Below are 15250 nucleotides of genomic sequence, written 5' to 3' on the forward strand. Positions count from 1 at the left end.
CATAATTTACATATGCATATATAATACTAAAATCCCATAAGTTACGAAAGAATCTACGGAATCTGTCAGACAAAGGTAACAATAACAGATACGCTAAGATATGAATTTATCTATACACTGTCTATGCATTAGAGGCAGTAAGACGTGTCTAGACTTTAAGGATGATAAGCAAATAATTTTTGACACTAATGATAAGCAAAACTTTTGACATACAGACACGGTCGAAGTCCAGACTCACTAATGCATCTTAACGACTTATCAGTTATACACACTAATGCAGACCTGGTTCGCTAAGACCACCGCTCTGATACCAACTGTGAAGACCCGTCCTAATCCATCCGGACAAAGTCCATATCGATTATAAACGATTCACAACAGTTGATTACATCACGAGGTATTTGACCTCTATATGATACATTTTACAAACATTGCATTCAATTTTAAAAGACAATCTTTCTTTACAACGAAAATTGACGGCATGCATACCACTTCAGAATATATCCAACTATAATTGACTTAATAATAATCTTGATGAACTCGACGACTCGAATGCAACATCTTTTGAAATATGCCATGAATGACTCCAAATAATGTTTCTAAAATGAGCAAATGCACAACGGAAGATTTCGTTCGTACCTGAGAATAAACATGCTTTAAAGTGTCAACCAAAAGGTTGGTGGGTTCATTAGTTTAACATAAATAATCATTTCATAATTTTTAATAGACCACAAGATTTCATATTTCCAATTCTCATAAACATACGTCCCATGCAGAGAGCCAAAAATATCATTCATATGGATTGAACACCTGGTAACCGACATTCACAATATGCATATTAGAATATCCCCATCATTCCGGGATCCTCCTTCGGACATGATATAAATTTCGAAGTACTAAAGCATCCGGTACTTTGGATGGGGCTTGTTGGGCCCGATAGATCTATCTTTAGAGTTCGCGTCAATTAGGGTGTCTGTTCCCTAATTCTTAGATTACCAGACTAAATAGGGGCATATTCGATTTCGATCATTCAATCATATAATGTAGTTTCAATTACTTGTGTCTATTTCGTAAAACATTTATAAAAGCAGCGCATGTATTCTCAGTCCCAAAAATATAAAGGGTAAAAAGGCAAATGAAACTCACCTAATGTATTTTGTAGTAAAAATACATATGACGATACTGAACAATGCATGGTTGGCCTTGGATTCACGAACCTATATCATTTGTATATATATATTAATATACATATCGTAATCAAATAAGCTTGTATATATATAATTTACTATTTATGTCATTTTTATATTAATAATATATATACGTCTCATATATTCATTTTGTATATAAAATATTAATTTTGTTATGTTATAAGTATTAAATATATTTTTATATATATATATCATTTGTTTGTTAAGATAGTTATTATAGTAATACTTAATTAATATTTGAAATGATAAATATGATAATGATAATACTTAATATTAGTAAAAATAATGATAATACATTAATAATATACTTATGTTAATAATACATTATTAGTGATAGTAACATTGATATTTATAATATTACTTGTAAAATATTAATTTTTCAGTCGATGATAATTATGTTAGTAATTTTAATGATAACAGTATTAATAATAATAATAATAATAATAATTATAATATCTATAATAATAAGCCTTTCACTATTGGTAGTAATATTAATCTTAACAATATTAACAATACCTATGTTAATCATAATCCTAGTCTTCATGTTTAATCTCCAAACTAATAACTAAAGTTGTGAAAATCTCAATTTGTGATCCTGGTCATAATAATAATACTTATAATAGTAATAATAATAGTAATAATACTTAAATTGATAAACTTAATAATATTAATTACATTAATGATACTTATAATAATATTCTAATAAAATTAATAATAAGGATAATATAAATCATGATAATACATAATGATGATACTAAAATTAATAATAATCTTAGTTAAGGATAATTATAATTATAATAACAATAATAATAACATTTATTTATAATCATAAAAATAATAAAACTGATAATAATAATAATAATAAAAATAAAAATAAAATAAATAAAAGCTACCTTAAAAGAATGTGTTTACAACAAAAACATCCCATGCCCGGGCTCGAACCCATGACCTCCCGCTCCCCGCTAACACTCTTAACCATTATGCTGTTGTCTCTTTATCCGAAATAACACAGACACGTTTTATATTTAACCAGTGTTACATGTGTTCATCTTCTTCATTTATATTCCAAAACAAAAAAAATCGACCAGGGACCTTTAGGATCAAGATAACAATTCTAATTTCGTTTAAGACTTATAATCAATCAATATCAATCTTTTACTTAACTGAAAATGAAAAAAAATAAAAAAAAAGCTGCTGCCGTCGCTGAATATATAGAATTTTTTTTTTTATGATTTTGAATTTAAGGACGTTTTAGACATGGATTATAACACGAAATAGTTTGCAAATCATATCTAGAAACATTTGAAATCATCAATTTGTCTTAATATACAAACACGAATCCTAATTTCCTCATGAACACACGGTTTGACTTTTTATTTCTAAATCTTTGACTCGAAAATTCTCAAGTAATAGGAGGAATTAGATTGTGAATCTTTACAGATAGTTTTAGTATAGAATTTCTAACATGACAGCAATTTTCGTTTTTGAAATTGGATTAAAAATCGAGAATTGGCTATAAATGTGAAAGACAGAGACATCGACGGGTGTTTTTTATTTTTTTATGAATTTATGTTCTTCATTCTTGCTGTGTAGAGGAAGACTTTATATAAAGTGTTTGAGTATATAATATGATATCTATAATTGATCAAGACTATGGATTGAATTCGATGTTTAACAACTTGGATATAGGACTCATTTGAAAAGAACAGATAGGAATAAAATAAATAAAGTCTGATTATTTAAGTTCATAGAATTTGTTTGATAATGGAACAATTTGATAATCGTACGTACCAATTGACAGATGGAAACAAAAATTTGTAATAGTTTGATAGCTATGGGAAACAGAATTGAATCCAAGGATTGTAAGAATGGTTTATATATATCTATTATTAATAATTAATAATTATATTTATATTAATAATAATCTAAATACAAATAAATATATTAATATTTATAATAATAAAAGTAGTATTACTATTGATAATAAGTCAAAAAAAAAATAACATTAGTGAAAATGATAATAATTATATATTAATGATACAATCAATAACTTGTATTATTTTCAAAAAGAAAAAATATTGGTTTTAATGATATTGGTAATAATAATTAATAAGATAATATTAATAATGAGAGAAAGAAAAGAAAAACATTATTAGTAATAATAATAATATAACAACTTTCATGTATCAAATCTAATATTTTGAAAATAATAATTTAATAATTAATGCTAATGCTAATATTAATATTGAATATAATAACGATAATAATAATAATAATATTAGTATAACAACTATGTTTTATCTTGTAACTGATTTTAATATTACATTTTATTAATTATGTAACATTTAATAATGATATAATATACGTATATATATACTAAATATTTAATATTTATAAGTTTCACATATATTACTAGTTATATAATATTACATATGAATAAAATTTATATATTTATATATAATTAATAATAATTTATTATATTATATATTATTTTACATATTTACTCTACTGATTAATTTGTATTTTATTATTTCACTTTATTATATATACACCTATAATAATATACATAAAAATCAAATATATTTATATATAACTTCTTTTTAAATTACAACATGATTATTTTATAACTTATCTTACCTTTTTAATTCAAATGTTTAAATCCTATTCTATTATTTTTAATTATCACATATACTTGCAGTTATATATATGTATATATATTTACTTACAATTAAATTGTTCGTGAATCGTCAGGAATGGTCAAAAAGGGTAAATGCATTCATGTAAACCGTTCCAAAATTATCAAAACTCAACATTACAGACTTTGCTTATCGTATCAAAATCATATAAAGATTAAGTTTAAATTTGGTCGGAAATTCCCGGGTCATCACAGTACCTACCCGTTAAAGAAATTTCGTCCTGAAATTTGAGTGAAGTGGTCATGGTTAACAATAAAAATGTTTTCATGACGAATATGAGTTGATAAATAGAGTTTTATTATCATTGAATAATATGGATAAAACGATTCGATTAATTGAAGCGTATGAATGAAGTTATCACAAAAGATCGAGATGAAGAAATGGAGATTTTCCATAACTTTTGACGTAGTCGCGATTGAATTCCGGAATTCAAGGGATTTAAAGAAAATATTCGAAATCTAAGAGATTTGATTCTTCGGCGAGTAAGGAAATTAGGATCTCTATAATTAAATACGGTGATCTGCCTCGATTTCTCCGTCTGATATTTCCATTATAAATTAAACTCTTCCCGTTCCATAATTTTCACCATTCATATACTTTCTTTCATGGTTCTTACATCCACAAGATTGTAAAAATGCTTAATCCAGTTCTGATCCTTGTCCTTATCCTAACTATTGCAACAATCATTCTCCTTTTCCAACTTCCACCGGAGGAATCTGTTTTCTTTTACTTCGCCCTTGGAGTTATAGTGTTTTTAATTCTCCCGTGTCTTTATGTTACGATAAACATTGATATACATGGTTTGTAATTTATGTGTTGTTATCGGGCTTTATATTCTCCCTTATATTCCGAAGTCCCTCCTTCTGTTTTCCATAATCATTGTCATCCCCAGTTAATGCTCTCTTTATTTACTGCGATTTATACCCCAATTTTTATTTCAGAGCTTTGTCCCTTCGTTTCTTCTTCTTGCGATTAAACACCACTTGTAATGGTTCAGAATTCGCAGATATAAACTTCGGAATGAACATTGTTAATGTTCTAAGAAGGAAATCGTAATGACACGATTTTATTTGTCAAATTACCAGAATCAATGAGAATAGAACTATCAAGAATATATTTTCTTGATATGTTCGGAGGTGAAGTAGAATGAACGAGTCGTGTAACATGGCACATGATGACGTTATAATCTGTGAATCATCACGTTCCATTAAAAACTCAGCATGACTTACTGTAATATAATCACGTTGATCAAGTGTCATTATATTATACTAACTCATGCATCAGTTCTCAACATTACTTCAATAACATTCATATTTTAAGCTCAAAAGTTTATAGAATATAGAAACTAACAGTTTCTTTATGATGTAATACTGCTAGCACGAAAAGATTAATGATTTCAGATAAGAATAGTTATAAAAATATCTCCAGAAATATGGAGGATATTTATAATGAAAGATACGATAATATCTCGGAATATCTAAGATCAGCGGATGATAAAAACTATTGTCTGCAAGGGTTTAGAGTAAGGAGCAAGATATTCACTAAAGATTTTAGCAGACATTGAATCATTTGGATTCTTTGAAGTCAAACTTATTCTTTGTGATTTGTCCACGGCTTTCTTCATAGTTTCGCATAATCTGCTTTTCGGTACTAAATTTTCTCTTGAATGTTTCCAATATAATGATACACAGGAAGCACGAAGAGGTATATAATTTTGTACGAGAATATTTATGAAAATATCCTCAGAAATATTGAAGATATTGATGATGATATTTTGGAATTTCTATGTTCGATGGTTGATGGAGAAAGATTTTCCGCAAGATTTTAACATGACTTCGGGGCAAGATATTCTCTAAAGATTTCAACAGATCCAGAATTATCTGGATTCTTTGAATATAGGGTATGGTCCTTGTATTTGTCGTTGGTCTCCTTCATGGTTAACTCTATCCGTTTTTCAGTTCCAACGTTTCTGAGCTTTTCCAACATATTATTCTCTATCATCAAACTTCCGACGATTAAGGTCGTTTACTGTTATCTACAGTTTCTGCTGCTTCATTCAGCTTTTTCAAAGTTCAATGTATTAATTCGTAGGCTGAGTGCTTTTCTACCGATTCCTCTACATTTACTGCTACCATATCTGAATCATTAGTTATCGATCCGAGGTGATTTCAAGAGAATTGTGTTTTTAGATGATTAAACGCTGACGGTAATATGGTGGAATATAAAAGGTTCCCCGGTAACAATAAAAGAACATACATATAAGTCAAGGTGATAATAAGGTTGTTTTGAACGAAAAGTCAAAGTTGATTTGCTGAAGCTGTGACAAAATTTGCTACCTTGAAAAGGGATCGCAAAGTTATTTTTGCTAATAAATGCCAAAGAATCTGACGCGGCTACGTGTTAAACTTTTACTCAGTTGCCGAGAGTTTCTCAGGTGCATAACTATATGCACAAATCTTTCCTTCCGTAGATGAACTGCGGTTGATTCATCCTATCGATTGAGGTGTTTTCAAGAATTATGAAAGTTTGAATGCAGATTGGAATCGTCAAGGTGCAATTAAGGTTTAAGATGAAATCAAGTGGCAACTTGAAGAATTGTTTAGTTTCATAAGTTATAATCAATATTTTAATTGTCCAAGGTTGATAGTCCTCAGTTGATAGTCCACAGTTAGCAATTCAATAATTCATATATAATTATATATATAATATTCGAATTAATACGTATCGTGACCCGTATACGTCTCAGACTCGATCACAACTCAAACTATATATATTATTGTAGAATCAACCTCAACCCTGTATAGAGAACTCGATCATTACTGCATATAGAGTGTCTATGGTGATTCCAAATAATATATATAAATGCGTCGATATGATATGTCAAAACCTTGTATACGTGTCCCGATATTTAAAGTGCGTAAAAATAAATAACAGAAATTAAATGACGATAAATAAAGTGCGTGAAGTAAATAACAGAAAATTAAATGACGATAAATAAAATTGCGAAAATGTAAATTGCGATAATTAAATTGCGATAAATAAAATATAATCAGTTAGCTAGGAACAATTAGCTAGGATAGTTAGTGTGGATTCTTAACAAAATTCCTCATAGTTAATTTTTTTGTTTCTAACAAATTTTATTGTATCAATTATTTTCTTCATTATGCCGCTTGTTGGATTCTGATAAATCAAAATCCAAATATGAAATTGGATGAATATGGTTGTTCTGTGGTGATCGGATTTGTATATCGGTGGATGTAAGTAGGATAGTAAATGACTGTTGAATCAGATTCTGTAACACCCTAGGCAAATCTCACATCGCCCACGAACATGAGTGATCATGGGATTATAAGGTAATACTCACGCTTAAATGACACAACGCGTTTTGGGATCACAGGCTGAGTAGAAGTGCGAGTACGTTGTGGTTAAGCGTGCTCGGGCGAGAGCACTACCAGGATGGGTGACCTCCTGGGAAAGTGCTTCTAGTGTGTGGTCGCCAAGAAAAAGCCGTGCGCCTGCGGGCAAAGCGGACAATATTGTGGTCATGTTAAGCTGGGGTGTTACAGAATGGTATCAGAGCCACTCATGTGCCGTTGGGGGTGGTGGGGCAAACCTCATCGAGGACGATGAGTCCCTAAGGGGGGGTGAATGTAACACCCTAGGTAAATCCCACATCGCCCACGAACATGAGTGATCATGGGATTATAAGGTAATACTCACGCTTAAATGACACAACGCGTTTTGGGATCACAGGCTGAGTAGAAGTGCGAGTACGTTGTGGTTAAGCGTGCTCGGGCGAGAGCACAACCAGGATGGGTGACCTCCTGGGAAAGTGCTTCTAGTGTGTGGTCGCCAAGAAAAAGCCGTGCGCCTGCGGGCAAAGCGGACAATATTGTGGTCATGTTAAGCTGGGGTGTTACAGATTCGAAGAATGTATAGTGTAACTTATTAATGCGAAATCTAAATATTCCTCGGGTATTACCTACCCGTTAAAATATTTTCACCATTAACAGTTTGTACAATAAAAAATTTTAATTACAATCTTTATGAAAACATATATACATATATATTTTCTTCAGATGTAATCATGGATTCATTGAGTTAATAGGATATTAAACTCATTTGGTTTACCGTTAGAACTAGAATACATGATTTCTAAAACATTTAGGGATTACTTAATCGCCATGAAGAATGAAGATAATTGATGTATAACGATACGTAGAACGATGATTATACTCGAGGTACAGAATGAGATGTTGAGGCATGGATTGTTGATGGTATTGATGCTGTTATTGATAGTACTATTGGTGCCGGTGATGTTGCTGAAGCTGGTACGTTTTACACCATATTTTCCAAATTGATTACTCGAGTGTGAAGTTTGTTGACTTATTCTATTATTCCGGGATGATTGGCGATTGGAACTAGCGGATGAATAAAATTCAGAAATTGAGATAGTATATAATCATGGCGAGATATCCGGGAAATGAGGGTGAATTTGGTGTTTCGAATTGGTTTAATCGGTACCTGCTTCAGGTTCTTCGTCAAGAGGTGAATTTGGTTAATGGAAAGGATCGCCTTCTTCTCGTCTCCATTGATTAAGTCGACTACGAACCCATCTCCAATTCATTCAGAATAGATGATGGATAATTGATTGATTCATTCCGGTTACACTGCTTTCGGAGCTCGAGTGGAAATCCATATCGAAATAGCTGTCGGAATAACTATCGAAATAGCTATCGAAATCTGAGGGACTCGAACTGATTGAGGGATTCATCTTGTACGATCAGATGAAATATTTTCGATAAGAAATAGATTATATGATATAGATTGGTACCCTGCAATACATAATTTACATATGCATATATAATACTAAAATCTCATAAGTTACGAAAGAATCTACGGAATCTGTCAGACAAAGGTAATAATAACAGATACGCTAAGATATGAATTTATCTATACACTGTCTATGCATTAGAGGCAGTAAGACGTGTCTAGACTTTAAGGATGATAAGCAAATAATTTTTGACACTAATGATAAGCAAAACTTTTGACATGCAGACACGGTCGAAGTCCAGACTCACTAATGCATCTTAACGACTTATCAGTTATACACACTAATGCAGACCTGGTTCGCTAAGACCACCGCTCTGATACCAACTGTGAAGACCCGTCCTAATCCATCCGGACGAAGTCCATATCAATTATAAATGATTCACAACAGTTGATTACATCGCGAGGTATTTGACCTCTATATGATACATTTTACAAACATTGCATTCAATTTTAAAAGACAATCTTTCTTTACAACGAAAATTGACGGCATGCATACCACTTCAGAATATATCCAACTATAATTGACTTAATAATAATCTTGATGAACTCGACGACTCGAATGCAACGTCTTTTGAAATATGCCATGAATGACTCCAAGTAATGTTTCTAAAATGAGCAAATGCACAGCGGAAGATTTCGTTCGTACATGAGAATAAACATGCTTTAAAGTGTCAACCAAAAGGTTGGTGAGTTCATTAGTTTAACATAAATAATCATTTCATAATTTTTAATAGACCACAAGATTTCATATTTCCATTTCTCATAAACATACGTCCCATGCATAGAGACAAAAATATCATTCATATGGATTGAACACCTGGTAACCGACATTCACAATATGCATATTAGAATATCCCCATCATTCCGGGATCCTCCTTCGGACATGATATAAATTTCGAAGTACTAAAGCATCCGGTACTTTGGATGGGGCTTGTTGAGCCCGATAGATCTATCTTTAGAGTTCGCGTCAATTAGGGTGTCTGTTCCCTAATTCTTAGATTACCAGACTAAATAGGGGCATATTCGATTTCGTTCATTCAACCATATAATGTAGTTTCAATTACTTGTGTTTATTTCATAAAACAGTTATAAAAGCAGCGCATGTATTCTCAGTCTCAAAAATATAAAGGGTAAAAAGGCAAATGAAACTCACCTAATGTATTTTGTAGTAAAAATACATATGACGATACTGAACAATGCAAGGTTGGCCTTGGATTCACGAACCTATATCATTTGTATATATATATTAATATACATATCGTAATCGAATAAGCTTGTATATATATAATTTACTATTTATGTCATTTTTATATTAATAATATATATACGTCTCATATATTCATTTTGTATATAAAATATTAATTTTGTTATGTTATAAGTATTAAATATATTTTTATATATATATATCATTTGTTTGTTAAGATAGTTATTATAGTAATACTTAATTAATATTTGTAATGATAAATATGATAATGATAATACTTAATATTAGTAAAAATAATGATAATACATTAATAATATACTTATGTTAAAAATACATTATTAGTGATAGTAACATTGATATTTATAATATTACTTGTAAAATATTAATTTTTCAGTCGATGATAATTATGTTAGTAATTTTAATGATAACAGTATTAATAATAATAATAATTATAATATCTATAATAATAAGCCTTTCACTATTGGTAGTAATATTAATCTTAACAATATTAACAATACCTATGTTGATCATAATCCTAGTCTTCATGTTTAATCTCCAAACTAATAACTAAAGTCGTGAAAATCTCAATTTGTGATCCTGGTCATAATAATAATACTTATAATAGTAATAATAATAGTAATAATACTTAAATTGATAAACTTAATAATAGTAATTACTTTAATGATACTTATAATAATATTCTAATAAAATTAATAATAAGGATAATATAAATCATGATAATACATAATGATGATACTAAAATTAATAATAATCTTAGTTAAGGATAATTATAATAACAATAATAATAACATTTATTTATAATCATAATAATAATAAAACTGATAATAATAATAATAATAAAAATAAAAATAAAATATATAAAAGCTACCTTAAAAGAATGAGTTTACAACAAAAACAGCCCATGCCCGGGCTCGAACCCATGACCTCCCGCTCCCCGCTAACACTCTTAACCATTATACTGTTGTCTCTTTATCCGAAATAACACAGACGCGTTTTATATTTAACCAGTGTTACATGTGTTCATCTTCTTCATTTATATTCCAAAACAAAAAAAATCGACCAGGGACCTTTAGGATCAAGATAACAATTCTAATTTCGTTTAAGACTTATAATCAATCAATATCAATCTTTTACTTAACTGAAAATGAAAAAAAAAAAAAAAAAACTGCTGCCGTCGCTGAGTATATAGAATTTTTTTTTTTTTATGATTTTGAATTTAAGGACGTTTTAGACATGGATTATAACACGAAATAGTTTGCAAATCATATCTAGAAACATTTAAAATCGTCAATTTGTCTTAATATACAAACACGAATCCTAATTTCCTCATGAACATACGGTTTGACTTTTTATTTCTAAATCTTTGACTCAAAAATTCTCAAGTAATAGGAGGAATTGGATTGTGAATCTTTACAGATAGTTTTAGTATAGAATTTCTAACATGACAGCAATTTTCGTATTTGAAATTGGATTAAAAATCGAGAATTGGCTATAAAGGTGAAAGACAGAGACATCGACGGGTGTTTTTTTATTTTTTATGAATTTCTGTTCTTCATTCTTGCTATGTAGAGGAAGACTTTATATAAAGTGTTTGAGTATATAATATGGTATCTATAATTGATCAAGACTATGGTTTGAATTCGACGTTTAACAACTTAGAGATAGGACTCATTTGAAAAGAACATATAGGAATAAAATAAATAAAGCCTGATTATTTAAGTTCATAGAATTTGTTTGATAATGGAACAATTTGATAATCGAACGTACCAATTGACAGATGGAAACAAAAATTTGTAATAGTTTGATAGCTATGGGAAACAGAATTGAATCCAAAGATTGTAAGAATGTTTTATATATATCTATTATTAATAATTAATAATTATATTTATATTAATAATAATCTAAATACAAATAAATATATTAATATTTATAATAATAAAAGTAGTATTACTATTGATAATAAGTCAAAAAAAAATAACATTAGTGAAAATGATAATAATTATATATTAATGATACAATCAATAACTTGTATTATTTTCAAAAAGAAAAAATATTGATTTTAATGATATTGGTAATAATAATTAATAAGATAATATTAATAATGAGAGAAAGAAAAGAAAAACATTATTAGTAATAATAATAATATAAAAACTTTCATGTATCAAATCTAATATTTTGAAAATAATAATTTAATAATTAATGGCAATGCTAATATTAATATTGATTATAATAACGATAATAATAATAATAATATTAGTATAACAACTATGTTTTATCTTGTAACTGATTTTAATATTACATTTTATTAATTATGTAACATTTAATAATGATATAATATACGTATATATATACTAAATATTTAATATTTATAAGTTTCACATATATTACTAGTTATATAATATTACCTATGAATAAAATTTATATATTTATATATAATTAATAATAATTTATTATATTATATATTATTTTACATATTTACTCTACTGATTAATTTGTATTTTATTATTTCACTTTATTATATATACACCTATAATAATATACATAAAAATCAAATATATTTATATATAACTTCTTTTTAAATTACAACATGATTATTTTATAACTTATCTTACCTTTTTAATTCAAATGTTTAAATCCTATTCTATTATTTTTAATTATCACATATACTTGCAGTTATATATATGTATATATATTTACTTACAATTAAATTGTTCGTGAATCGTCGGGAATGGTCAAAAAGGGTAAATGCATTCATGTAAACCGTTCCAAAATTATCAAAACTCAACATTACAGACTTTGCTTTGCTTATCGTATCGAAATCATATAAAGATTAAGTTTAAATTTGGTCGAAAATTCCCGGGTCATCACAAAACCCAAGACATATTGTCCGAGCACGGCCTCAACCCTCACCGTTAACTCATCCTTCCTTTCATGAGTAGGCGCGTCCGTTCTGATCCCATCTTCTGTCTTCATTCTAAAGAATGCACACCGATTAAACAACGAAACGTACAGGAAACGACATACATATACCACACCACCCCATCTTGCTTGACATTCGTCATACATTGCTTGTTTGACACGATTTGAACCCGTAACAATGGTAGCTAATCATTGTTACGCGAGCACGTCGCATTAACTTGCTAGTACAACGTCTATCTCGCTTGATGATTGCAATCACAACACAAAACAATTAGCGCAAGGTTAGTTCACATAAACCTAGACACTAACCACTCCCGGTCCGACCCGAAATCCTATAAGTCCCGCATAAAGCGCACACACAATCAAGTCTAAGTCTAGGCACCTATCTCAAGTCGCCTAAATCCCTTAGACCATGCTCTGATACCACTTGTAACAACCCAAACCAATAACCAACCGAAATACGCGAAGTAAATTTTTTTTAATTTTTTTTTTTGTCAGAAGAGTGCGCCACGCGCACCACCCTAGGGTGCGCGGCGCGCACAAGCCCTTTTTCAGTCCTGTCCGGTTTTGTCAATTTTCAAATAAAGATCTCCCACTTCCCGACATATTTAGACAAAACGCTTTTCACAACATGTTATAATAGTTAAAACTCACACGATTCAATAATAAAATAAGTTTTACGAAACTGGGCCCACATATGCCGTAATACGAGTTTCGTACAAAAGTATAAGTTTCAACCGAATTAGTTTAAATTCCAAACGACACTAGATCGTGATGTTTGGGGGTTAAACTACCCAACTCTCAGTCAAACTTCAAAAGCTAACACATCCAAAAGCATCCCCTTATCAAAACAAAGAGGGATCTCTAATCCAATCGAACGCCCTTACCCTTGTCAACGCCCGAGCCTATAAAAAGGTAAACAACTAGAGGGTAAGCAAAGCTTAGTGAATGTAATAATTGTACATACACATATATAACCTACTTACTTGCAAACACTTACACAATACCGCATACAAGCTAGCAACTTGACAACTATGCAAACATTATGCATATACCAATATCCGCAATCATAATAAGCTACGATTCCAAAAGCATATAGTTCACAATTAAATATGCTAGTACAAAAATTCACACAACCATGGTTAACCAATCGTACAAAGGAATGGTACTCGAATTTCCCATCGGTGTTCATAACAACCGTTAGCGTACAACAACATATATCACTAACCCTTGGCAGAACGACAACACATATCCGTTCATAGAACCATTAGTGTACAACGACATATATCACTAACTAGGACAACACATATCCGCTAATAAAAGTCGTTAGTGTACAACAACATTTATCACTAACTAGGACAACACATATACGTTCATAAAAGTCGTTAGTGTACAACAACATATATCACTAACTCGGACAACACATATCCGTTCTTAGGAACCGTTAGTGTACAACAACATATATCACTAACTAGGACAACACATATCCGTCCCTACAAATAAATACATTATATACATACATGTATACTTATTCCACTCACCTTAAAGATTCGGTGACGATTTTAACTTCCGCAAGCCACAAAGCAAAGTACCTAATAAAATAAGTACTCGATCAACACACAAACTAGTTGGGCTAAAAGCCAACAACTTACACATGTGCAATTAATGACTTAATGCATTAAATGCCCCATTTTCACCAAAACCGACCATTAAGGTCAAAACCACCACATATCACTAAAAGCTAGTGATTTAGGTCTAACAACCCTAATTAATACATAATTTGGGTGTTTCATACCCATCTATTTCAATTAGGTCAATTATCACCCACTTGACCACTTTAAGATCAACACACCCATTTCGGGTCATTCGCAAACCCACATACACCCATTTACTAAACATCTAGGTGTGTTAGTAATTAACTAACCCATTTTAGGCTCATAAATCTCAATTAACACTTTAAAACCCTAGGTTAGTTACTATTGAATCTTCATGACTCAATCTTACTCAAGAACACCCAAAATCACCAAATATAAGTTTTATGTTCATCACTAACCCAAACCCTAACCCTTATACAAATTAAAATAGGGAAATTAAGATTAGAGCTTACCACCATAACCACAACGTAGCTAGTGAGAAGATGAACAACTTTCATACTTGAGCTTTAACCCGGATCAAGCTTCTTCCTCCTTGATTCAAGCTTTCTCTCACAAGGACACTCTTCTCTCTCTAGAATTTGATTTGGGGTTTGAAGATAAGGTTGGTGGTGAAGTTAAATGTGTTTCAACCACCACCAAACTGGACATCTAATGCCCTATCTTGTTCTCGTGTGAAAAGACCACAATACCCCTCATTAAACTTAAATAAAAAGCTGG

This window comes from Rutidosis leptorrhynchoides, chromosome 7, assembly GCF_046630445.1.
Source record: "Rutidosis leptorrhynchoides isolate AG116_Rl617_1_P2 chromosome 7, CSIRO_AGI_Rlap_v1, whole genome shotgun sequence".
Classification (NCBI taxonomy): domain Eukaryota; kingdom Viridiplantae; phylum Streptophyta; class Magnoliopsida; order Asterales; family Asteraceae; genus Rutidosis; species Rutidosis leptorrhynchoides.